Genomic DNA, 25,210 nt, shown 5'->3' on the forward strand with positions numbered 1-25,210 from the left:
TTACATCTATATCCTGGTTATTCTGTTGCTTAGGATTTTTTTTCTCCTGGCATTGTACATCTTGTGTTATGAATTAGGAGTTAAATAAGAGGCAGTCTCAAAAGGACTTAGAGCATGCAATGCTACTGCGACAGCATGAATACATGCAAGAACTGGAGTTCCACCACCTCAACACAGTGCAGAAGATCCGCCGTGAGTTGATGAGACTGCAGCATCAAACCAAGCTCACTAACCAGCTGGAGCGTAATAAACGGAGAGAGCGAGAACTAAGGAGAAAGCATATTCCTAGAGGTTTGACAGCAGCCTAAGAGTCTGAAGGTACCTTTAGCCTAAGCTTCTTGACAAAGGGAACAGATAAAAGGCATCATGTAAACAGTAAAAGTCTAAGCCAGATGTCTGTCATAAAGAAATTGAATAAGCTTTTTTCGTTTTCATTTTAAGCATTTGGTTAGTTTTGATGTAGAGGGTCTGTACCTACAGACTTCCGCTTGTGTATTTCTCAGCAGAGTATGAAAAAATGGCCAGAACTTTTTAACTGCGGAAAGTGCCATAAATAAGATTCAAAATTCTTATTTTAAGTGTACCCAAATGTCCAGTGTTGATACTACAATCTATATCAACATACTAACCTGTTGGCTTCTCTGTTGTTCCAAGTTTTATAGTTTTGGGATCTTATTTCCTCTGAATGTAATTTGTATCTGAAAGAGGCAGTAAGTTCTTGATTAGTACAGAAAACCAGAGAATGAAAAATGCCTTTTTACCCCCTCTCCCTTCATTGTCTATACTCATCCTAAGAGGAATAGTGGAATTATCACATTGTTACTCCCATTCTTTCTGTGCTTGGTAACATAGGTAAGACCAGGGCATGTGTAGTTGGAGTGTATCTTTTTAATTAGTACATCAGAGTGAAGCAAGTTATTATATGCCCTCTTGAACACAAATAAGGAAAGACAAGTGTTGGTGATATATAATATCAAAGGACTTTAAATTTTGTATTTGCTTTACATAGAGAAATTTATTCATATGATACAAAATTTAAAAGATGCCAAAGTGTGTGTATTATAAAGTAAAGGTTTCCCTCTCCTTGTTCTTTAAGCCACCTGGTCCAGCCCCCTCTACCAAAATCAACCAGAGTTAACAATTCCAAGGAATTTTCTAATTTTATAACTTGTAATAAATATGTGAAGTATAATCACATGAATCTTAATAAACAAAAAACCAAAATGACCCACTGTGTATGTTGTCATCCATAGTAGTACCTCAATTAATCTGTATGTGTCTGCACATTTTAAACTTGTATTTACATCCATTAAGGCCCAGATCCCACAGTATCTTCTTTACCCCCTTTTTCAAACTCTTTGACAATTTAACACTATCAGGTAACAGCACTTACCTGAATAACTCTCCTGAAGTGAAGTTAAATTCACTCACAGAAGCAATCTGTGTCCAAACCAGAAGCTAAACCACATCTAGTGTATCTCTGATTCCTATTCAACTCCATTCATGCAAGTTGTCCTGAACAAAATACAGAAGCAAAGCTAAGATTCACCCTTTCCTAGTGAATCTAAGTAAAATTTTACTTCGCTGTATCTTCAAAACAGCTAATGAACATCATTTACAAAGTGGCTCATATGTTGACTACCCACATAACCGTCATTAGTTAATGCTTATCACAATCAGAATTCATAATGATTTTCCAGATTTATTTTGTCTTTGTAGTGACTACACAGTAGTTTCCCACCAAAAGATGTTTAAAGCATGTCTATAAAATTAATTACAGTTTTAAAGTGAGCAGCACGCAGAAGTAAACCAAACTGAGAGCTTGTTCGTTTTTTTTTTTTTGGTCAGACCATAAATCTGATATGACTCATTCCTCTGGGGCTTGGAATAGGTCACTTGTTTGCTGGTTAACTCTTCCTTTTTTTTCCCTGTTGTTGCAGCCTTCTCCGTTTGAAGGCTTGTAGACACTAGTCTGATTTTCACAGATACTATTAAAAAATCAAGGGGAAAAGTAATGTTTCAGTCATAGACTTCAGATAGAAAGCTTCCTTCTCATGATACATATGCTCAGGATTTTCTGTAAAAGAAATTGTTCTGTTACTTTAGTGGGACAGAAAATCACCATGTTCCTCCTACTTGTATATATCTATCTACTTGCACAATTTGAACAAAACAAACTTTTTTTTCATTAAGGTATCATTGATAAACAATCTTATAAAGGTTTCACATGAGCAACATTGTGGTTTCAACATTCATACTATCAAGTCCCCTACCCCCACCCCATTGCAGTCACTGTCTATCAACATAGTAAGACACTATAGAGTCATTACTTGTCTTTACGGTGCTGTACTGCCTTCCCTGTGACCCACCTATATTGTGAGTGCTAATTATAGTTCCCCTTAATCCCCTTCTCCCTCCCCACTCATGCTCCCCAACCCCTTCCCTCTGGTAACCCTAGTCCCTTCTTGGAGAAAACAGACTCTATTTTAACACCAGGTCATTTCATTTACTTAAGTAACAGTTGCAACTTTTTAGGTAAATTTTTATTTACTGAGTAATAGTTCCACTTCAATAGTTGCAACTATTCCAACTTTCTCCAAGACTTTAAAGAGGGATAGGAGGACTTCAGTTTGCACACTTAGGTAAACTGACAGTATTTGTAGACATTGGGGCACCATTTCTGAGGAATGACTTGGGTAAACACATATTGTCTATCTGCCATCAGGTGATGTTATGTCATCAGTATAAAGTGATTAAGAAACAACTGGAACATATTTATCCTGCTTTCACTTGAGTGAAACATTGAGGGATATAGTTTATTCTTGGTATAAGTATTAATCCTGTTGAAAAAAATTTTCAAGGCATTCCTTTTTGTCATTAGCTAGTGATATGAAGTGACTATAATTCTCTTGGCAAAATATTTGAATATTTAAAAGTGTTTTAAAGAATGGAGTCTGTTACACAAAGTCAGAAGAGAATTCTAAATTTCATTGTTCCATTCCTGGCTAACTTGGAGGAATTTTATTAACCATGGGCAGTATTTAAGAGCAGTGCTAAGCGTAACTAAACCAAGCGTTTGTCTTTCTAGCTAGACATTTCTTGACCCTTCACAGAATAAAGGTACATGACTATGACTTAGCCTCAATTGGTGTAAAATGCCGCAAAGGATATATATTTGATTTTGTATTGGAGCAAAGAGTGTGAACTAGTTCCTTGACGAGTGTTTGGTCATATATGCATTTGCACACCCAGTCAACCATTCAATATCTGGCAGTATATATATATTAAGGTAAATAATTTCAACTATAGGTTCTGCCATTGTGTAGTAAATGAGTGTTGTTACTTGTAGGCTTGATGTGTATACCTTATAAAATACATCTCATCTTACTAAGTTTTGTTAAAACTTGAGTTCATAGAAAAATTAACCTGTGATTTAAAGCCAGGGTTATTCTGTTTCTGAACTCAAATTATTTTATCTCAAAAATGTTTATGTAGTTCATATCTGTTATCAGTAACCGCAAGTGGGTTGTCCCTTCCCTCATAACTTTTCTTTGACCTTTGAAAGATTAGTTAACTGACTTTCAGGTTTTTGCTCGTAGTGATAAATAGTAAACCCTAAGGACAAGCAGACCCAGAACTTAGCCATCTTAACTGAGCAGTATGACCACAACATTAATGAAATGCTGTCCACTCAAGCTGTAAGTTTATTTTAGTTAGGCAAAACAAATCTGGTGCCTCTTTCCTTCCACCTCCTGAATAAAATCCCAACAATTAAAATATTAAGTTGGAAGAGAAAACTGCTGCACCTTGGGAAATAGTGATGCTGGTCCATATTCTTCTTGTTCTTAGCATTGCTTGGAAATATGCATGATGTATATGTAATTCTCTTTGATACATTTGGACATGAGGTTCTACATAGGCTCTCTGCCAGTGCCTTCCAGGGGTTTAGTACGTATACCAACAGCATATCAAGATTGGAGAAGCAGCTTTGTTAAGCAGTGTTCAAAAGTAGTACTTTATTGGGAATCCAAATGGTCACATTTGAGTGCAAGTACAAAATATTTGCTATGTAAGTTTCCAGACTTTTTCGTAATGGGCCAGATAGTAAATATTTTAGGCTTTGTGTGCCAGAAGGAAAAATTGAGATTATTATGTGGGTATTTACATGGCCATTTAAAATGTGACCATTTCAGAATGTAAAAACCATTCCTAATTAGTGGACTATTGAAAAACAAAAACAAAAAATCAGGTAGCTGTTCAGATTTGGCCCATAAGCTGTAGCATGCTTGTCCCTGTTCTGTAGTTATTTCCATTGGAGAGAAGAGATTCAGAGTCTTATATCAATCAGATTCTATATTTTTCTTTAAAAAGCTAACAATTATTTAGGCATCATCCAAATAGCTTATGATAGCTTTATTCTTATAATGCCGGCATTGGTTGCTATGCTTTCCCTTTTCAGAGATGTTTACTCCAAGATGTAAGAGAGATTAGTTGTGCCCTATAGAAGAGTAGTCTGTCTTAACTTACACCTCCTACTTTCCGTAGGTCATGAAAAGATAGCTCACAGTAGGATAGATAGCTGTTTTCTTTCTCTCTCTCAGCCTCGTTTGGATGAAGCACAGAAGGCAGAGTGCCAGGCTTTGAAAATGCAGCTGCAGCAGGAAGTGGAACTATTGAATACATATCAGAGGAAAATTAAGATGCAGGCTGAAGCACAACATGATCGAGAGCTTCGGGAGCTTGAACAGAGGGTCTCCCTCCCAGGGACTCTTAGAACAAAAGGTACTAGAAAAAAGTAATTGTGCTAGTATTTGCTTTCATCAAAGTAATTTCATAAATATATTTTCATGATGACAGAGGTGGCATTAGATTGTTTTCACAATACCATTTTGCTTAATTCTAGTTTGGATAGTTTTTCTTTTTCTCTAAAATTACTGATTCAGTAATGAACCTTAAAATTAATGAGTGTGATATTAAAGGAATATACTTAAGTAGTAATTGCTAGAGGAATGATGTGGAGTTATGTGAACACAGTTGAATTGTAAAAGGATAGCTCTGGCTCTGTCTTCCTCGCCTCTTTTATGTACCTAGTTATACCTAAAGAAATTGTAGAAAAAGTTGTGTAGTGAAGGAAAAAAACTTTAGTAATTCCTTGGGAGAGACGAGGAAAAAGGATCAGGAATATACTTTATTCATTCATCCTTGGTCTGGAACTGTACAGATTGGTAGATTATTAGAAAACAGAAGGTAAAACCAGTTTTACACAGATGAAGAGTTAGGCTGAAAATATTATTTCTAGATGTATCTTTGTTTATTTTACTTATTCTTTGTCATATATATTAGAACTAGAATCCCTAAATTCACTTGTGTCCTTCAAGGTACTGAGGCTGTATGTGTGTGTGTTGGAGAAAGAACAATGGGTAGAAGATTTGGAGAAAGGAAGAGAAGAAAGGCATTTGTTCTGAGTAACAGTAGAATGTCAGTTGTATCCAGGGTTGAATGCTATGTTCCAGAATTCCTGAGCCATAAGTTCCCATCAGCTGGTATGGTCTTAGGTCCATTGGTCCATTGTAAGTTAACACGTGCCTAATGGTTTTGTCTATTAAAAATTGTCATTGCTTCTGGACCATTAATTGGCCCATAGATTTTCCTCTCTTTTCTACAGTTCTTGTGGTAAAAATAGAATACCTCATTTATATTAAAAAATATGTTCTTAAAAACTCCACCTAAATAAGGTGTTGCTGCTTCTCTGGCACAGCTGTCTCTATTACTGGCTCCTTTGAGAGTTAACTTGCCTCTAAAAATTATCTCGATTATGTTTCTCATTCAAGATGGGAAGATAGAAACATATAAATTGTTAGAAAAATGTAGTTGTCCTATGTACAGAATTCATAAATCTGCCTGATTTCAACCTGCATATTTAAAATTTAATCTAAAATTCCATCTCTTATGCTTCAAAATTATCACTAAAAGAAAAACCTATAGTATTTCAGTAATAGTGTTATGAGAGAAATATTGGTACTGTTTACTTTGTATTTTTAGCTCCACCTAGTGGCTCAGAGTTAAAGAGTGCTAATTAGTATCTTAGGTGTAGTCTCATTTCAATATATGAACTAAGGCCTTTTTGTTCTACAAAACCGGGTAAAATGTTGGCATAGGACTGATAGCATTGCCAGAAGTGCAGTGGCACTCTCATACATTGTTAATGCATTTTGGAAAGCAATTTAAAAGTATATATTGATCTTTGAAAATGTTAAGCAAAGAATTTAGAAAATTTAGAGAAAAGAAATCCTGAATGCAGGAAAAGCAGTATGCATAAATATGTTAATTATGGCATAGTTTATGTTTATAATGGTTTAAAACACCTAACCATCTAAAATAAGTGCTTATGACCAAGCCACTTAATAAAATCTTGCTCAACCATTTTAATGATGGCTATAGATAGTATTAATATGGGAAAATGCTTATGAGGTGTTGAATAAAATAAAGACAAATCACACTTAAAGTGAGTTGAACTAATGCCTATATTAATATGGTAGATTGGTTGTGGTTTATATTATTTTGATAATAGACGTGCATAAGATCATTTAGTATTCAAAATAATAAAAGAAACGGTGGGATAAACCTTCAGTGCTTTGAGTTGCTACTTGATTTTTAGGGCTTATGTTTACATTTCAAGTGAAGTGCATGACTATAAATCAGTTTGGGGTCAGTCAGTTGGCAGCTACCAAGGCCGTAATATACCCGTGGTATGATTTGAAAACATTGTAACATTTATATTTTCTGTACTTTATGCTTACTGATTGTACATATAAGAAACAGTCATCTGAAAATAGAGGTGGAACCAGAGAGAATGTTAGTTGTTTCTAGATGAATAATAATTCTGTTTGAAGATTGCTTTCAGCCTCCAAATGAACCAAAAGTTGTCCTCCAGGTCGAGACACCAACAGAGGATGCCTCAGTTGAGGCTCACATGAGGTCTTACTGCAACTTTCCTTGTGCTTCGTTTGCATTAAAATTTCAGCAAAATAACAACATAACTATAAATGTTAAATTCTATGTGAATTTCATACATGCATAAGAAGCAGTATTTCCAAAGTATAAATGGGCTTCTCTTTGTTTTATCATTTCCTTTAATTTCCCCTGAATATTTCACTTTGTATCAACAACATGGTTGGTGGTTTTTAAATAAGAATTGACAATTGGAATATCTTATAAGACCTTTTGAACTGAAAATATTCACACAAAAATATCACATTTGATTTCAGTGAAGATAGGATAGGAGAGAAGTCTCAGAAGTCTTATATCCAGTGAAACCACCTTTTTTATTTACAATAATAAATAAGATATTTTCAAAGAAATGGGGGTTAATATGACCTATCACAAATCTTAGTTTTAATTTTTATTGAAAAATATTCTGGGTTTCTTAAATGACAAAACTAACTCAACAAACAAAATTGAAGCTGTGCTTACTGGACAAAAGTGGATAAGCATTAATGTGTTTAATATTTTTGTCATGAGTTTCCTTCAAATAATATACAAGGCATTCAAATTAGTTAAATCCTCAGTATAAGCCTATTGTTTATTAGGTCCTTTGAATTAAATGTTCTTAATGAAGGGTCCCCACCAGTAAGATGGCAAACTTCCGGCTTCTCTTCAGGGTCCTCGGTTCCTGCCGGCACCACCTGAAGCCCATTCACCTCTCGCCCCCCTCCCAATCCCAGCACCTAGCCAACAGCCACCAGCCCCGTAGAAGTAACACCACAATCACCCTATGCCCCTTCCTGTATAACCCAGCACCTTTCCCTAATAAAGCAGAATTCTCCGGTGAATTGCTGATATGTGTTGTTCCTTTCCTTTCATTGGTGCCGAAACCCAGGAGACAGGACACCCCAACTGGGCCCTGTCTTCCCCCCCGACACCAGCAGCAGCTTGCCCTCGTCTTCTTTTTCCAGCGCTGGCTCATCACACTCAACACTCCTCTCTGGCCTTTAGGTAAGTTTTCCCCCGGAGTGGGCCACTCTTCCCCGAGCTATCGCAGTGCCATTGACCGTGATCCAGCAAGGCCCTGACGCTCGGGGACGAGGACGGAACTCTCCCTGCCTCAGGCCTTCACGGCTGCAGCAGACCCTCAGGCCCCTCCTCCAACAGCCATAAACCCCTGCCTCAGGCCTTAAACTTTTTAAGCAAAATTTCCCCGGAGTGGGCCACTCTTCCCCGAGCTATCGCAGTGCCATTGACCCGTGATCGTCCGGCAAGGCCCTGACACTCAGGGACGAAGAGGGAACTCTCCCTGCCTCAAGCCTTCACGGCTGCGGCGGACCCTCAGGCCCCTCCTCCGACAGCCATAAATCCCAGCCTCAGGACTTCATGGCCGTGGCAGACCCTCAGGCTCCCCTCCAACAGCCATAAACGAGGTGACTCCTTTGCAGATGAGAACGCTCCCTTTTCCCCCCACCTCCTTCTGTTCCGTCCGCTGAAATCTGCCGAAAATTCCTAGCGCTAGGTACCTCGTGACTCTGGCAAACTGCCTTCTTAGGGAAGTCTGGGTGACGACCCACACTTCCTAAGAAATTCCGACTCGTATACGAATTTCCGCAGACCACCAAGGATCATCGGGGACGCCCTTTGTCTCCTTGCGGTCTGCTTCCAGTCCGAGGATCTCCGTTCATCTTCCACTGTCTGTCTCCTTCTCTGTCCTTTAGCCACGGGAGCCTCCTCATCCCTCCCTGAAAGTTCACCTCTTGAATGCCTGCTTAAGCATCTGGCTACCCTCTCCCTGACGCCTGAAAAACCAAAACTTCTCCGTAAATATTGCTCCCAAGATTGGCCGACATACTCCTAGACAATACGAATGGCCCGCAGGGGGAACTCTTGATCCTAACATCACTCGCAATCTCTTTAACTACTGCCAGTGCATGAAAAAATGGAAGGAGATTCCCCATATCGAAGCTTTTCGCGTCCTAGCTCAAAATCCCAGCCTCTGCACCACCTGTTCCCCGCCCGAAGTTTTCCTAGACTGCAAGCCGTCTCCCTCCCCTCCACACACTCCCAGTCCCTTTTTGATTACCTTTGACCTGGCCAACGAGCCTCCGCCATACAGACTTCCCACTTCGGCCCCTCCCCCTCCTACAACCCCTCCACTCTCCGCTGCCAGCCGCTGCCTCTTTCCCCGGGGCGGAAGCCTCCCGTCCTCTCCCTTCCCCTTCTCCTACAACAGCCCTTCCCCCTTCCTCTACCGCCACTGCCGCTGCCTCTTTCCCCACGGAAGCCTCCCGTCCTCTCCCGCGTCTTCTCCTACAACAGCCCCTCCCCCTTCCTCTATCGCCGCCGCTGCCTCTTTCCCTGCAGAAGCCTCCCATCCTCTCCCTTCCCCTTCTCCTACAACAGCCCCTCCTGCTTCCTCTATCACCGCCACCACCGCCACCTCTTTCCCAGCAGAAGCCTCCCGTCCTCTCCCTTCCCCTTCTACAACAGACCCTCCCCGTTCCTCTACCGCCGCTGCAGCTGCCTCCACCCCTGCAGAAGCCTCCTGTCCTCTCCCTTCCCCCTCCTCCCCTCCCTCCATCAACATCTCCGCCCCCACCTTACCCCCTCCTCCTCTGTCGCCCTCACCTCCCCCCCTCCCGCAGATTGAGCCTGAGCCTTTCAGCCCCCCTCTAACTAAGTTCCAGGAGCCTCCTCCATCTTTGCCCCCTCAGACTGGGTCCCGAGGGCCTCCTAGAATTATCACGGCTTTGCCCACATCACCTGTTTCCACTGCACAGACTGAGCCAGAACCCTTCAGTCCCCCTCAGACCTGGTCCTGACGGCCTCCCAAAATTATCGCCCCCCTCCAGGAAGTAGCAGGATCCGAAGGCATCGTGCGCGTTCACGTCCCTTTCTCCTTAGGAGATTTAGCCCAACTAGAGAAACGCCTAGGTTCCTTTTCCACTGATCCCACAACATACATCAGGGAGTTTCAATGGACCCTTCAGTCTTACAGCCTCACACATAATGACATTTTCATGCTCCTGGCCAATACTTTCCTCCCTGAAGAGCGTAGATGAGTTTGGGACTTTGCCCAAACGCATGCTACCGAAACCCACAGGACTGACCCCACCTATTCCCCTGGCCCCACTGCTATCCCTGAACAAGACCCACACTGGGATTATAACACCGCTGTGGGTCTCTGCTCTCGAGATATTTTTGCCTCCTTCTTAATAGCAGGTCTGAAAAAGGCAGCTCGTAAAGTACTCAATTTTCAAAAGCTCCAAGACATAATTCAAAAGAGAGACGAAAACCCCTCCGAGTTCGTAGGCTCACTCAAGCCCTATTACAGTATACCAGCCTGGACCCAGAAACACCTGAAGGAAGACATGTCCTTATGACATACTTCCTAGCTCAAAGCTACCCCGACATTAAAGCTAAACTCAAAAAGTTAGAACAGGGCCCCGCTACCCCACAGACTGAGATCCTAACAGTGGCCTTAAAGTCTTCCATAACCGGGAGGAGGAGAAAGAACACCGTAAACAAAAGGCTGATCAGGCCAATTTCCAGATGTTGGCCCAGCTGATAAAACCACAACCTGGGCGCCCCTCTACAAAGAAGCCCCCCCCCCAGGAGCTTGTTTCAAGTGCGGAAAAGAGGGACATTGGTCAAGGGTGTGCCCCTCCCCCAGATTTCCTACCACCCCATGCCCCAGATGCCACAAAAAGGGCCACTGGGGGTCTGATTGCCCAACCACCCGAAGGGGAGGCTGGAGGAACAACCCCCATCCTAAGCCCGCCGTAGTGGGGCTGGCAGAAGAAGATTGATGGGGCCCGGGGGCTTCTTGCCCGACCATTTCCATCACCAAACAGGAGCCCAGGGTTACTTTAACAGTAGACGGTCGCCCCATCTCCTTCCTCCTAGATACAGGAGCCACCTTCTCAGTCTTGCAAGAATACCGGGGCCCTACCACGCCAGCCATTACTCCTATAGTCGGGGTAGGAGGTAAACAGATTTTCCCATTAAACCCCCCCCCCTTTTATGCACAATCCTAGACAATCCCATACCTTTCTCCCACTCCTTCCTGGTTATGCCTAGTGTCCCATCCCTTTACTAGGACGGGACATCCTTTCTCTCCTCCACATTTCCATAACTATATCCACTCCCACAGCCCCCAGTACTCCCTTTCTGATGGCCCTCATAGCCGACGACCCCGCTCTACCCAATGAAAGCTCCGGTTCCGCCCTCATGCACCCTGTAAATCCCAAAGTTTGGGACATTACAAGCCCCTCCGTGGCCCTATGTCCCCCTGCCTCTATCAAATTATGTGACCCCTCTCAGTATATCTGTCAGGCCCAATACCCCCTAACCACTTCAGCCCTCATAGGCCTCCAACCCATCATTCAAGCAGACCCACTCACTCCCCATTTAATACCCCCATATTAGCTGTTAAAAAAACCAATGGATCTTTCCGCCTTGTCCAAGACCTTCACCTCATCAACATAGCCGTTGACCCTATCCATCCCTTAGTTCCAAATCCGTACAGCCTTTTATCGCAGATCCCTGCCTCTGCATCCCACTTCTCAGTCCTAGATCTCAAGGACCCATTTTTCTATCCCTCTAGACCCCTCCCCTGCTCCCAAGATTTTTTCATCTTCACCTGGATGGACCCATACACAAGACATTCTGAACAACTCACTTGGACAGTTTTGCCACAAAGCTTCCGAGATAGTCCCCATATTTTTAGAGAGGTCCTAGCTCAGGACCTCAAACAGTTTCATCATGATCACTCCAAGTCCACCTTAATATAATACACAGACAATCTTCTACTCTGCAGTCCCTCGTGGGAACAGTCTCAACTTGACACTGCCTCCCTACTTAACCTTCTAGCTTCCAGAAGTTACCGAGTATCCCCTGTCAAAGCTCAAATCTCTTCCCCTCCTGTCACTTACCTCAGATTCCTTCTATCTCAACAAAGAAAGTCCATTACCTTAGACAGAAAATGGCTCCTCTCTGACCTGCCCATTCCCAAAACCAAGACAGAAATCCTTTCCTTTCTAGGCCCTTTCTAAGCCTGGCTAGATATTTTAGAACATAGATCCCTAACTTCTCCCTGCTCCCTGTTGGCAAGACCCCTATACGACCTCAGCAAGAGCCCCCCCCCCTAAAAAACCATTATCCTCCTCACCCCGACACTCCTTCATTAAGCTCCGTCAAGCCCTTGTAGAAGCCCCAGCTCTCCATCTTCCTGATTTGTCAAAGCCCTTCTCATTATACATTCATGAGTGGTCCAGTCAAGCTCTAAGAGTCCTAGGCCAATATTATGGCCCATCCTTTGCCCCAGTAGCTTATCTCTCCAAGCAATTAGACCCCACTGTTCGGAGATGGGCCCCCTGCCTACGAGCATTAGCCGCTAGACAGCTCTTGCAGAAGGCAGCTCATAAACTGACATTCAGGGCGCCCCTTACCATTCTGTCCCCACATCACCTAAAAGATCTCTTAACCTACAAAAGTTTATAGACTCTTCCTCCCTCCAGACTCCTGACCATACTGCCCTCTTTCCTCCAAAATCCCGTTCACCCCCTTTGCCATCCATACCCGAATCATGACTTTTTCCTCCTTTACTGCTGTCTCGCTTTTTTCCCTCATTCCTATTATCTTCCCCGCCACCCCAGCCTCCTTTGTATGACGATTCAAAGTCAGACAGACTTACACACAGCATCAAACAAAAGTTACTGCCCTCATTGCCACACCAGACTGCCCTCTGAAAAGCTGCTCTGAGCCTTTAAAGCTCCACTTTCCTCCCTTCACCGAAGTGTTCACTAGCAGCTACCCTTATTCTCCCTACCTCTGCTTCCTCTATGACCAAAAACAAGCCTATTGCAGGCGATAGCCAGACACCTACAAGAGATGTCCCTACTGGTCTTGTGCAATTCACTACATGAGTAACTTCCAGTACCCACAGTATTACTCCTCCAACCGTTTCATGAAATATCCCAACGGCTCATTCTCCTTATCAATCCCAGATCCCTGGGACTCTTGATGAGCTGCCAGAGTCACAGCCTCAGTTTACATAGGGGGGGTGGTCCTCGACCCCCCACGGTACCCTTCATATCTCTCAAAAGTATGTTCCCTCTCATTCCCAGATCTCTCAAGTTGCATCAGGTATCAGACATTCCGAAAAAGTCATTATCCAAACTCTTGACGGCGCCTCTTCATCTTCTTATCCCCACCCCTCTTCCCATTTCTCCTACTCTTCATTACAGCTCATTCAGGACACCACCATCTTTCTCAACCACACCCTTAACACAGCCAATTGTTTCTTGTGTGCATCACTACAGCGCCCACTGCTGGCCGTCGTGCCCCTTAATATTTCCAACTACTCCTTCCATGCAGAAAGACAACCCCTCTGCCCCCTGGCAGACATACCCCTATGAGAACCAGAATACGCAAATAATCTCACCATCCACCACTGTGTAGGCCCAACTCCACCCCCCCTCCAGTGCACTTCACTGCCTCTCTATCTACACCCCTACCTCCGGCTCTAAGACTTTAACGCAACTGGGACACGTCTTTTGGTGTAATGGCAGTCTTTTCAACTCACTGCCTCTCAACTCCGATACACCCTGCATTCTCGTCACCCTAATCCCACAGTTAACACTTTACAGCATGGCAGAATTCCTTGAGCTCCAACCTCCCTTGCCCTCGCGCACAAAAAGAGCTGCTTTCCTTCCCATCATGGTCAGTAGCTCTTTGATCACCTCAGCCATTGGGGCAGGGTTTTCGGGAGAAGCCTTGGGTCACTCTCTATAGGCAGTTAGAGATCTCAACGCCAAACTTGAGGGAGCCCTGACATCCACTGCCGATTCTCTAGCCTCTCTCCAAAGACAGGTCACTTCGCTAGCTAAAGTCACCCTTCAAAACCGGCGGGCCCTAGATCTGCTTACAGCCGAGAAGGGCGGCACCTGCATCTTCCTCTGGGAAGAGTGCTGCTATTCCGGCATTGTAGAAACTAACATTACCAAACTCACCGACCTTGCCTCCAGCCTCTACTCTGCTTCCAATTCCAACCCATTCTCTTCAATACTAACAAACCCCCTCCTCACCTAGCTCTGGCCCATTGCAGGCCCCATAATAATCATTCTTCTCGCCTGTCTCTTCTTACCCTGTATAATAAAGTTCATCAAATCCCAAGTCGGAAAAATCTCTAATCAAGCTTTCAACCAGCTTTTACTCAGGAACTACCAGCTTCTGGCCATAGAAGATCCCTCACCCTCAGGTGACCTCCTCATCACACGCTGAGATGGACCCCTCTCTCCACTGGAAACTGTTCCTGGAAACAATGGCTGCAGACACCTGGCTCCTGACACCCATATCCTCTTGGCACCATTGGAATCAACAGGTCCTCCACCTATGGTTACAGTGAACCTTCATTGATTTCCAAACCTGAAGAAGTCCACATCTACTCGTCCTTACTGCGGGGAGTCCTGTCAACCCTTTCCTCCCAATCCTCAAGCCCTCACTCCCTTCTCCGCCCCTGTTCAGCAGGAAGCAGCCAGAGAGAAAGCAACGTCCACAAACCCATAGAGGAGAAAGGGGGGAATGAAGGGTCCCCACCAGTAAGATGGCAAACTTCCGGCTTCTCTTCGGGGTCCTCAGTTCCCGCCGGCGCCACCTGAAGCCCAATCACCTCTCGCTCCCCTCCCAATCCCAGCACCTAGCCAACAGCCACCAGCCCCGTAGAAATGACACCTCAATCAATTCATGCCCCTTCCTATATAACCCAGCACCTTTCCTAATAAAGCGGAACTCTCTGGTGAATTGCTGATGTGTGTCGCTCCTTTCCTTTCACCTATGGCTCCCGACATCTCCCCCTTTTTTCTTTAATAAAATAACGAGCCTAACTCAGACTGGGTCAAGGTATGTGCCTGTCTTAGGTTGTATGGTTGAAGTAAATCCTTACCAGTCATGGGGCCATAGTCCTCTCACTACAGTTAACACTGGCTGACTAACTTGTTTTTCAAGGTTCTAATAATTTTCCTCCTTCTAGGTTAGAGGGTGGTGTTTAAGCCTTTAAGATGGCTGTGCTCATGCTAACTTTTGATTCTTCAGATCCTACATTTCCCCACTTCTCTTTAGGGGCATTCCAATCATGGAATGTTTGTGTCTCCTTGTTGGGTGAGTGAATGATATTGTTGCCTCAACATTAGTACATGAACGGCACTCACTCTTTCTCTTAAACAAAAGTTATCAGCCGATTTAGTATGCAGGGTCCTAAAGTGAGGAGCAACATAAGGATGAGTAGGGGCCCAGCCAGAGTGGATATTAGGGTTGTAAACCACGGGGATCTAGTGAACCAAGATTCAAATAGCCCTTGGCCGGCTTCTCGTTCTCTCTTTCTCTAACTTTAGCCTTTCCCTAAACTTTGACATTGAATCTCTTACTATTCTGGAATGGTCTGCATAAAAGCAGCATTCTTCTTTTAAAGCTGCACACAGTCCTCCTTTTAGGAACAGCAGATCTAGCCCTCGTCTATTCTGCAAGACTACTCAGAGAGGGAAGTCAGAGATTCTTCCAGTTTTGTAATGGATTGCTCTATGGTTTTTAGGTCTTCATCAATAGCTGTCCTTAGTCCTTCATAATGTTGGTTCCCTTTGTCGCGACCCTTCAAGGACTGAAGCAACACGCCCAAGGTCTTGATTCTTCTCTAGGCTTTATTGTCTAATCTCTCACGGCGGTTACAGCAGTTGTCGGGAAGCTCGGCTCCCTCCCGGCAGGCTCCCTTATATTCAGTCACCCAACCAATCCGGGACAGTGTCATGCGTGACCTTTAAGCGGATAGGTGTCACGCGCCACTCTAAGCGGGCAGCACGAGCTGTGCACGGGTACGGAAGTCTGCTGGGCCAATCCCCAACAGGGAAGCAGGCACCATCTTTAGGGCATTGTCCAGCTGGAGTGGGGTTCAGCCTCGGCCGTAGGCCGGGCCCCCACATCTCCCCCTTTATTGTTTTATAACCAAAGGGCTGTCGGGATCATGCCTGTCTTAGGTCGTCCGGAGTCTGCGGCATTCTTACCCATCTTAGGTTGATATGCGCAGCTCCCGATCTTACCCGTCCTTGACTACTGATCCAGCATATTAAGCCATATTCTAGGGGAGATGCCTTCCTCTAGCGCTGTCATGGCCTGCAACAGGACCTTCCATTCTCCCTGTTGCTGTTTTTGTAACAGACTTTCCTCCCAAGCAGGAGAGGCCCACAATTAGCAATATTCCTATGACACCTACACCTGACCAGGCTTTGGTGGCGTTTAACATCTTGCCTAACTGTCTGGACAAGTTGGCAGCTTTAGAATAATTATGAAAAGGAATACCAGTAATACACCCTCATATACGCAGCCCACAGACAAAACCTCCCCCAAGAGGTCCAATTGTTCTTGAAGAAGGTTCAGTGGCCTGGGACAGACCATTCAGCATCTCTGCCGTAGGAATGGTGATAGTCAGCGCGGCGGTGGCTGCAGCTGCAGCTTGGCTCCGCCGTCGCCTGCTTTAGGATCCACGGCAGGAGCAGAAGCAGTGGGATCATCTTGTACCTCCGCTCCGGGGTTTTCCACTCTGCGTATCAGACGTTCAGGCACCCAAATGGGGTTCTGCTGGTCCTGTGGGAAAACACAAACTGAGCCTCGGGTCCAGATTATCACTGGGTCCGGGCCTTTCCATGTTCCTTCCAACACATCCTTCCACAAAACTTTAGGCATGTGTTTTGGATTGGATTGCTGGCCGTGCCACTCTGCTGCACTGCGGCCATTTTTGTCCAGTGTTCTAATATCTTCTCCTATTCCCCCTTTTTGTTTATATAAGGCATTCTTGAGGGTGAGGTGGGTGCGTTCCACCATACCCTGACCCTGAGGGTTGTCTCTAGCTCCCTGCTGCTCTCATGACACAAAAGGATGTCATCCATATAATGATAGGTGATTATCAGGGGAAACTGTTTCCTGACAGTTTGTAAGGCCTTCTTTACATACACATGGTGGGGCTATTAGCCATGCCCTGTGGCAATAAACCTTTGACAGTCTCTGGGGTGAAGCGGGATGGAGAAGAAACAGTCTTTGATACTTTTTCCTAATTACAAAAATAGGTGTGTTCCATGGTGAGGTAGAGGGCTGGAGGTGACCAGCTGCTATCTGTTCTTGTACTAAAGTGTGGGCTGCTTCCTTCTTTTCTTTGGTGGGGGGCCACTGAGGTACCCACACGGGCATTTTTAGGCTGTTTTCCCTCAGTGGCCCCGAAGAAAAACCCAATCCTGGTCCTCCGTCCCCATCCTCTCTCTAAAGGGGGAAGTATCCTAGTTATAATTTAGATGGACTACGTCGCTAATTCCGCGAACCTTTTGATTTCATCGCCACTCTGCGAACCTTTTGATTTCGTCGCCGCTCTGCGAACCTTCACTGGCACCTCCTCATTCCATATATTATAATAAACAATGTCACAAACACTAACAGTACACACACACTACACATAAACACCCACCGCAACTGCCTGCTGTCTGCCCTGCCACGTATACTTTCAGTTTGCTCGCCGATCCACTCACCCTCCTCGGTTCCCTCTCCCGGTCTGGCCAGCTGACCGAACGGCGTCCAGAGACGTTCCTGAAGAGTTACAAGCTCTACTTCATTGGCAGGCGCCAGGGTCAGCGATTCCCGGGTTTCGGCACCACTTGTCGCGACCCTTCAAGGACCGAAGCAACACGCCCAAGGTCTTGATTCTTCTCTAGGCTTTATTGTCTAATCTCTCATGACGGTTACAGCAGTTGTCGGGAAGCTCCTCTCCCTCCCAGCAGGCTCCCTTATATTCAGTCACCCAACCAATCCGGGACAGTGTCATGCGTGACCTTTAAGCGGATAGGTGTCACGCACCACTCTAAGCGGGCAGCACAAGCTGTGCACGGGTACGGAAGTCTGCTGGGCCAATCCCCAACAGGGAAGCAGGCGCCATCTTTAGGGCATTGTCCAGCTGGAGTGGGGCTCAGCCTCAGCCGTAGGCCAGGCCCCCACACCCTTGGACAATAGCAGCTGTCCCTGTTCCCACTCCGGCTGCGACTCCTATCTCTAACAACACAGCTAAGGTCAGCGAGACCGGCTCTCTCCTATATCTATGCCTAGGTTCAAATTCAGCTACGAATGAGAGATCATCATAATACATCAACCTGGGCACCAGCTGAACTATAATACAGAAATCGTGGGAGGAGTTGAAGGCGGAAGTGGAGACACATGGGGTTAGTCCAGTATTACAAGCCCACCATCCCTCGGGAGGAGGGATTAAATACCTGTTTTTACCGGGGAAGGCTATGGGTATGGTCTCATTCTTTCTTCTACAGATAGAGACTCTAGCTGCTGCTAGGGAAAAGGGGCGATGACCGCTCTGGCTGCTTCGTGCTGAGAAGGGGGCGCAGTAAAGGGTGCAGCTAGGTCTCCATCACTGGTCAGTTGAGAGGGCTTCAGAAGGCTGGCGCTTCTATTCTGGGTTTCATTTCTATTACTATTTGCAGTTTTGTGGCTTCTAGGCAAGATAAAACAAATTGTGTTATTAGGTTATGTAGCAACATCTGGAGTTGGATTTTTTATTCTGGAAGGAGGCTGCATTATTGAAACAATACTTCTCTCTAAAATCACTCTCATTTTTACTAGAAGTAACTAGGTTAAGAAAATAATTAACAGCTGGCTTGATTATTTGCACAGGTGCAGCAAGAAGAGCAATTGATTACACAGGCTCTTTTAAATATGCTTTGCTGGAACTTTTTGTAAGGAATTTCAGATTGAACTTTTAAAGGCCTCTTGAGGCCAGACAGCCAAGCTTGACTTGCCATCAGGCTTTGCCTGCAGTACCTGTAGATTTGGATGAATTCTTCTCTTCTCGAGGTCTCTGCACCTGCCAGGAAGTGACCTTCTTTACTCACCTGGTAAGGCTGCTGGGAACTCTGTAAGCAAGGTACCAGGCCAGTTCTTCCAAGGGGCTTTGTTGGCTTTATAAAGTCAATCTTAGTTCCTTAAAGTTGTTCACATCTGAGTCTATACACATGTCTCTCAGGTATGACATTCCAGTCAAAGCCCTGGTAGTATAACCAGTGTTCTTAAGTAGTCTTCTCACAAGGAAAGCAGATTCTTATTGAACTCGTGCAAATAAACATACTGCCATGGAATACAAAAACAGTCACTGAAAATTTTTAAACTCTGGAGGGATCAAGTAGAGAGAAGGACGTTTCAATTCTGCTCATAAAGATAGTCATTTACTAAACTGTTGTCAGTTTAAGAGAACAAGGTTAAAACACTTTATCAGCAACATTTGAAACAAAAAGACACAAAATCATATTCTTTAGTTTATGTAATCTTATGTAACTAATACCTGTTCTGCTGAAATCCAGTTCTTTACCAGTTTAGGGATAATACTATAAATGACAAAAGACTTACAAATGACAATGGTTAAAGATCTGATGAGAGCTTACTGTAAAACAGTTGACATAAGGAAATTCTGATATTTCTGTAATACAAAACATTCAGTAACAAAGTTTAGCATCATTCTCTTTGACAGTGCTTTCTTGGTAAATAAATATATATATATATATATCAGATAAATAAGCCAAATTAGTCAAATACTTTCTCTAATGAGAAAAAATTCTTCTGACATGTTCCGGGGGCCCTCTGGAAAATATCAGAGTTAATTAGAGGTAAAAGCACTTTTTTGAACTTAGCATAAGTGTCCAAGACCAGATACAAAAAAAGAGAAAGTGCTTAAGTCTACAGGTCTTCCCTGAAAGCTTCAAGAATGTTTTACTCTTTAATAGTATATATAAGCTGCTATGCAAATTCTATTAAAAGCTCTAAGATCATTTGCATTAAAAAATATGGAGAGTCCCCCATGTTTTTTTAAAACATACAGCATATAAATTAAACAAGAAGACCTGGTGGTTGTCAAAAAAATCTATTACAACCTTTCTCAAAAGTGGTCACACGTTTGTCCATCTAAACTTTTACAGTGAAACCTGTTTTTCTGGAAGAAACATAATCTTGTCCAGATTCTACAGTTTAATTTTTAAGAATAAATTTTGGTTTGTTAACTAAGTGCATTTAATCAGCTGAAAAAAAGCTTTGTTACCATTCTGCTTAGGATAAATTAAGAAAACAAATAATCAGTAACAACTTTAATCATTTGTTGGTTAGAGATTTTTCCACTTATAAAAACATATGGAATAAATAATTCAATTTCTCAGGCCATGCAATCATTTTCTATAACAAAATATTTCAAAGGCAAATAAAGGTTATACAGTTGTTAACAAACTTTAGCTTTTAGTCCTTTTAATATTACGATTTCATGGCAACTCTCTGAGACTTTAAGCGTGAGAAACTGCTTTGATCTTTCAACATTAAGAGCAGACTAACAGTTGAAGAAAACTGTTTAACTGGAAACGAGATTCTACTTTTGCTGTGCACTTGATATCAAGACTCACTTGCTTTAATTTCACTAGGCACGACTATAGCTGTAAGAATATAGTAATTTATTCTTCATTTGCCCCATGCTCCCAAGCACATAAGCCGGTGAGAATTATGCCTGGGCTTGCCTGCGGCTTGACTGGGTTTATCTCACCTTATCTCTAAACATCCTGACCCTCCCCCCAAAGCAACAGGCTGAGTGGATCTTCCACAACAAAAGGCACCACGCTGTTTTCTCTCTTTAAATAAATAGCTGTACTTTAGAACAAAGTTACTTTCTTTTATCACAAAACACATTCTTTAGCATGCAGAAGAGTTTTCATTCTTTATACTTTTTCTTATTAAAACATACATCTTTTAGTATAGAGAAATGTTTTCTTTATTACTTTAAGTAGTTTTAATTAGAACTTAAAACCATTAGAAACTTTAACTTCTAGTGAACACTGAGAAGCAGGACACTGCAAACTGTCAAACTAACATTCTCTAGACCGACAAACTTACGAACACATTCTACAATTTCTGCAACCATGAGCTTCACAGCACAATCTCCCAGCAAACACAGAGCACATCTTCTCAACTTAACAAAACTCTAAGGCTTTAAGTTACTACAAAGATTCTCAGGCTGCAGGTAGGCATACACACTGCAACACACAATTAAAAAGGTGTTCACTTGCCACACTTATCCAGCTCACCTACCTGCAACAACTACGCTAGCCTACTCACAAGACCCCCACTGAACACTAGACAAAGCCAAGCTTGTAAGCATTCTATTCTTAAAAGATTTAGCAGATAACATGACTCAAATGACTCTAGGTAAACTCAGGCAGCCGTCAACTACCAAGACATGCCCGCCTTAGGCAAACTCAAATTAGCATTAATGCTTAACACTTTTTTATCAGGTTTTCTGGAAGTTTTAGAATACTCAATTTTCACAAGCGCTTGTCTTTAAATCAATTTCATTAATACCATCTGGAGGTAGAAAGATATATTCATTTACACACTTAGGGGGTTGTCTGAGTCTGTCCCATTGTCAGTATAACAATTATTAGGCACGTGAAAGACACAAAAAACAGAGACACGCACAGATTAGACACACAGCGGCCGCTTTTTGTTTTCTTCAGATTTTTGACTAAAAACCGAAAAGAATCGGTGGGTTGATACTCTTGGCGCCCTAAAATCAACCCTATCTCATCAGATTCACCTTGCCGGAAAAACAGGTGAGAGGCCACCAGGCGTCCCTGCCCTCCAATCTCCCCGAGGCGTTCCCCCAGGGTTGCAGCCTGCGGTGCTCCAAGTACGTCTACCAACCCCGGTCTCGACCCCTTTACGGGATCGGGACAACTGCCAGACAGTGGGTACCCCCTTTCAGAATTCCGACCGGTCTCGCTGAAAAACAGAAGACAGAACACAGACAACTCAAGGCGCCACTAATCTTACCTCTTCCTCCAAGAGCAACTTCGGGAGTGAAGCGGGGTGAGCGCATGATCCCGGACAAGCCCCCAAATGTTGGATTCTCCCAGAGGAGGACGCCGCCCCAAATCACTCACGAAAGGCGTCTCTTGATGCAATAAGCAAGAGGAATTTATTCAGGAACCAGCTAGCTGGGGTCCAAGCATCAGCCCGACACAGCGGGTCTCAACAAGGACCCTGAACACACAAAGCCAGAAGTTTTTATAGCATTTTCAAAGGGGCAGCTTTTTCCACAGCCACAATACAGTGTTTTTCTATAGACACATAAATCTTCGGCTGACGCCACATCCTGGGGGTCTGGTTAGATAAAATCACTTTCAGAATGTTTAGGGTGGTTCTAGCAAGATAATCTTGGTATGTATGATTAACTGATTTAAGGTTAGCTAACTAAAGGTCACTACAATTAACACTGGCTGACTAACTTGTTTTTCAAGGTTCTAATAATTTTCCTCCTTCTAGGTTAGAGGGTGGTGTTTAAGCCTTTAAGATGGCTGTGCTCATGCTAACTTTTGATTCTTCAGATCCTACAGTCCCAAGCACACAAGCCGGTGAGAATTATGCCTAGGCTTGCCTGGGGCTTGCCTGGGTTTATCCGGCCTTATCTCTAAACATCTTGACCCTCCCCCAAAGCAACAGGCTGAGTGGATCTGCCACAACAAAGGGCACCACGCTGCTGCACCACACTGCTCTCTCTCTTTGTCTCTGTCTCTCTTTAAATAAATAGCTGTACTTTAGAACAATTAACTTTCTTTTACTCTCAACAAAACGAATTTCCATTCTTCATACTTTCTCTTATTAAAACATACATTCTTTAGCATACAGAAATGTTTTCCTTATTACTTTAAGTAGTTTTCATTAGAACTTAAAACCATTTGATACTTTAACCTTCAGTAAACACTGAAAAATAGGCTGTGGTAAACTGTTACACCAGCATCTTTCAGATTGATACATTTATGAACACATTTTATCATTTTTGGAAATGTGCCTTGCAGCACAATTTCTCATTAGGCACAAAATATGTCTATATAACTTAGCAAACTTTAAGAATTTTGGTTACCACAAAAATTCTCAGGCTGTTTGCAGATATATACACTGTTATATGTTAATACAGTATTATTATTAAAAAGCTTATTTGCTGCACTTGTTTACTTATTTTAGCAACCATGCTAGATTATTACAAAACTTTCACTACACATCAAAGTCAAGCTTTTCTTTAAGCATCTTCTTGAAATATTTAATAGGTAACATCAACTTAAATGACTTTAAGTAAACTTTGGCAGCTGATAACTATAAGGACATGTCCATATCAGTTAAGCTTAAATTAGCATTAATGCATAATATTTTTTATTAGATTTTCTGGAAGTTTTAGAATGCCCAATTTTCACAAGCGCTTGTTTTTAAATCAATTTTATTAATACCTCCCGGAGGTAGAAAATATTTTTTTTGTTACACACTTAGACACATTGAAGGGTCCCCAGCAGTAATATGGCAAACTTCCAGCTTCTTTTCGGGGTCCTCAGTTCCCACCAGCGCCACCTGAAGCCCAATCACCTCTCGCCCCCCTCCCAATCCCAGCACCTAGCCAACAGCCACCAGCCCCGTAGAAGTAACACCACAATCACCCTATGTCCCTTCCTATATGACCCAGCACCTTTCCCTAATGAAGCGGAACTCTCCGGTGAATTGCTGCTGTGTGTCGCTCCTTTCCTTTCATTGGTGCTGAAACCCGGGAGACGGGACACCCCAACTGGGCCCCGTCTTCCCCCCAACACCAGCAGCAGCTTGCCCTCGTCCTCTTTTTCTGGCGCTGGCTCATCACACTCACCACTCCTCTCTGGCCTTTAGGTAAGTTTTCCCCCCGGGGTGGGCCACTCTTCCCCAAGCTATCGCAGTGCCATTGACCATTATCGTCCGGCAAGGCCCTGATGCTCAGGGACGAGGAGGGAACGCTCCCTGCCTCAGGCCTTCACGGCTGCGGTGGACCCTCAGGCCCCTCCTCCAAAAGCCATAAACCCCCGCCTCAGGCCTTAAACTTTTTAAGCAAAATTTCCCCGGGGTGGGCCACTCTTCCCCGAGCTTTCGCAGTGCCATTGACCGTGATCTTCCGGCAAGGCCCTGATGCTCGGGGACGAAGAGGGAACTCTCCCCGCCTCAAGCCTTCATGGCTGCGGCGGACCGTCAGGCCCCTCCTCCGACAGCCATAAATCCCCGCCTCAGGCCTTCACGGCTGCAACGGACCCTCAGGCCCCCCCCGACAGCCATAAATCCCCGCCTCAGGCCTTCACAGCTGCAGCAGACTCTCAGGACCCCCCCTCCAACAGCCATAAACGAGGTGACTCCTTTGCGGATGAGAACACTCCCTACCCCCCTCCTTCTGTTCCGTCTGCCGAACTGTCTGCCGAAAACGCCTAGCTCTAGGTACCTCATGACTCCGGCACTCTGCCTTCTTAGGGAAGTCTGGGTGACGACCCACACTTCCTAAGAAATTCCGACTCGTATACGAGTTTCCGCAGACCACCAAGGATCATCGGGGACGCCCTTTGTCTCCTTGCGGTCTGCTTCCAGTCCGAGGATCTCCGTTTGTCTTCCCCTCTTTGTCTCCTTCTCTGTCCTTTAGCCATGGGAGCCTTCTCATCCCTCCCTGAAAGTTCACCTCTTGAATGCCTGCTCAAGCATCTGGCTACCCTCTCCCTGACGCCTGATATAAAACTAAAACTTCTCCGTAAATATTGCTCCCAAGATTGGCCAACATACCCCCTAGACAATAACAACCAATGGCCTGCAGGGGGAACTCTTGATCCTAACATTACTCGCAATCTCTTTAACTACTGCCAGTGCCTGAAAAAATGGAAGGAGATTCCCTATATCAAAGCTTTTCACCTCCTAGCTCAAAATCCCAGCCTCTGCACCACCTGCTCCCCGCCCCAAGTTCTCCTAGCCTGCAAACCGTCTCCCTCCCCTCCACACACTCCCAGTCCCTCTTCAATTACCTTTGACCCGGCCGACGAGCCTCCGCCATACAGACTTCCCCCTTCAGCCCCTCCCCCTCCTACAACCCCTCCACCCTCCGCCGCCGCTGCCGCCTCTTTCCTCGCGGCAGAAGCCTCCCGTCCTCTCCCTTCCCCTTCTTCTCCTACAATAGCCCCTCCCCCTTCCTCTACCACTGCTGCCGCCGCCTCCACCCCCACAGAAGCCTCCCATCCTCTCCCTTCCCCCTCCTCCACCATCTCCTCCTGCACCTCACCCCCTCCTCCTCCATCCCCCTCACCTTCCCCCCTCCCACAGATCG

The 25,210-nt window shown here is 44.3% G+C and overlaps 1 protein-coding gene and 1 long non-coding RNA gene across 3 annotated transcripts in view; one reads left to right on the forward strand and one right to left on the reverse strand.

Annotated features, from left to right (window-relative positions):
* LOC108388213 (serine/threonine-protein kinase TAO1-like) overlaps positions 1–14,780 on the forward strand; it is a 158,488-nt gene extending 143,708 nt beyond the window's left edge. The window contains exons 16-18 of the mRNA XM_073234689.1: positions 4,602–4,782; positions 7,880–7,995; positions 8,706–14,780. The gene's annotated coding sequence lies outside the window, so the exon portion shown is untranslated. The remainder of the gene's footprint in view (positions 1–4,601; positions 4,783–7,879; positions 7,996–8,705) is intronic.
* An 883-nt stretch (positions 14,781–15,663) lies between these two features.
* On the reverse strand, positions 15,664–24,953 carry LOC140849002 (uncharacterized). 2 transcript variants are annotated; one of them, XR_012130409.1, is made up of 2 exons: positions 17,556–24,953; positions 15,664–16,623 (listed from the first exon to the last, which is right to left on the reverse strand). It is a non-coding gene; the product is annotated as an uncharacterized lncRNA (long non-coding RNA). The 2 variants fall into 2 exon arrangements; XR_012130410.1 differs by having other exon boundaries at positions 17,495–24,953.
* Positions 24,954–25,210: the final 257 nt, after the last annotated feature.

This window comes from Manis javanica, chromosome 4, assembly GCF_040802235.1.
Source record: "Manis javanica isolate MJ-LG chromosome 4, MJ_LKY, whole genome shotgun sequence".
Lineage (NCBI taxonomy): Eukaryota > Metazoa > Chordata > Mammalia > Pholidota > Manidae > Manis > Manis javanica.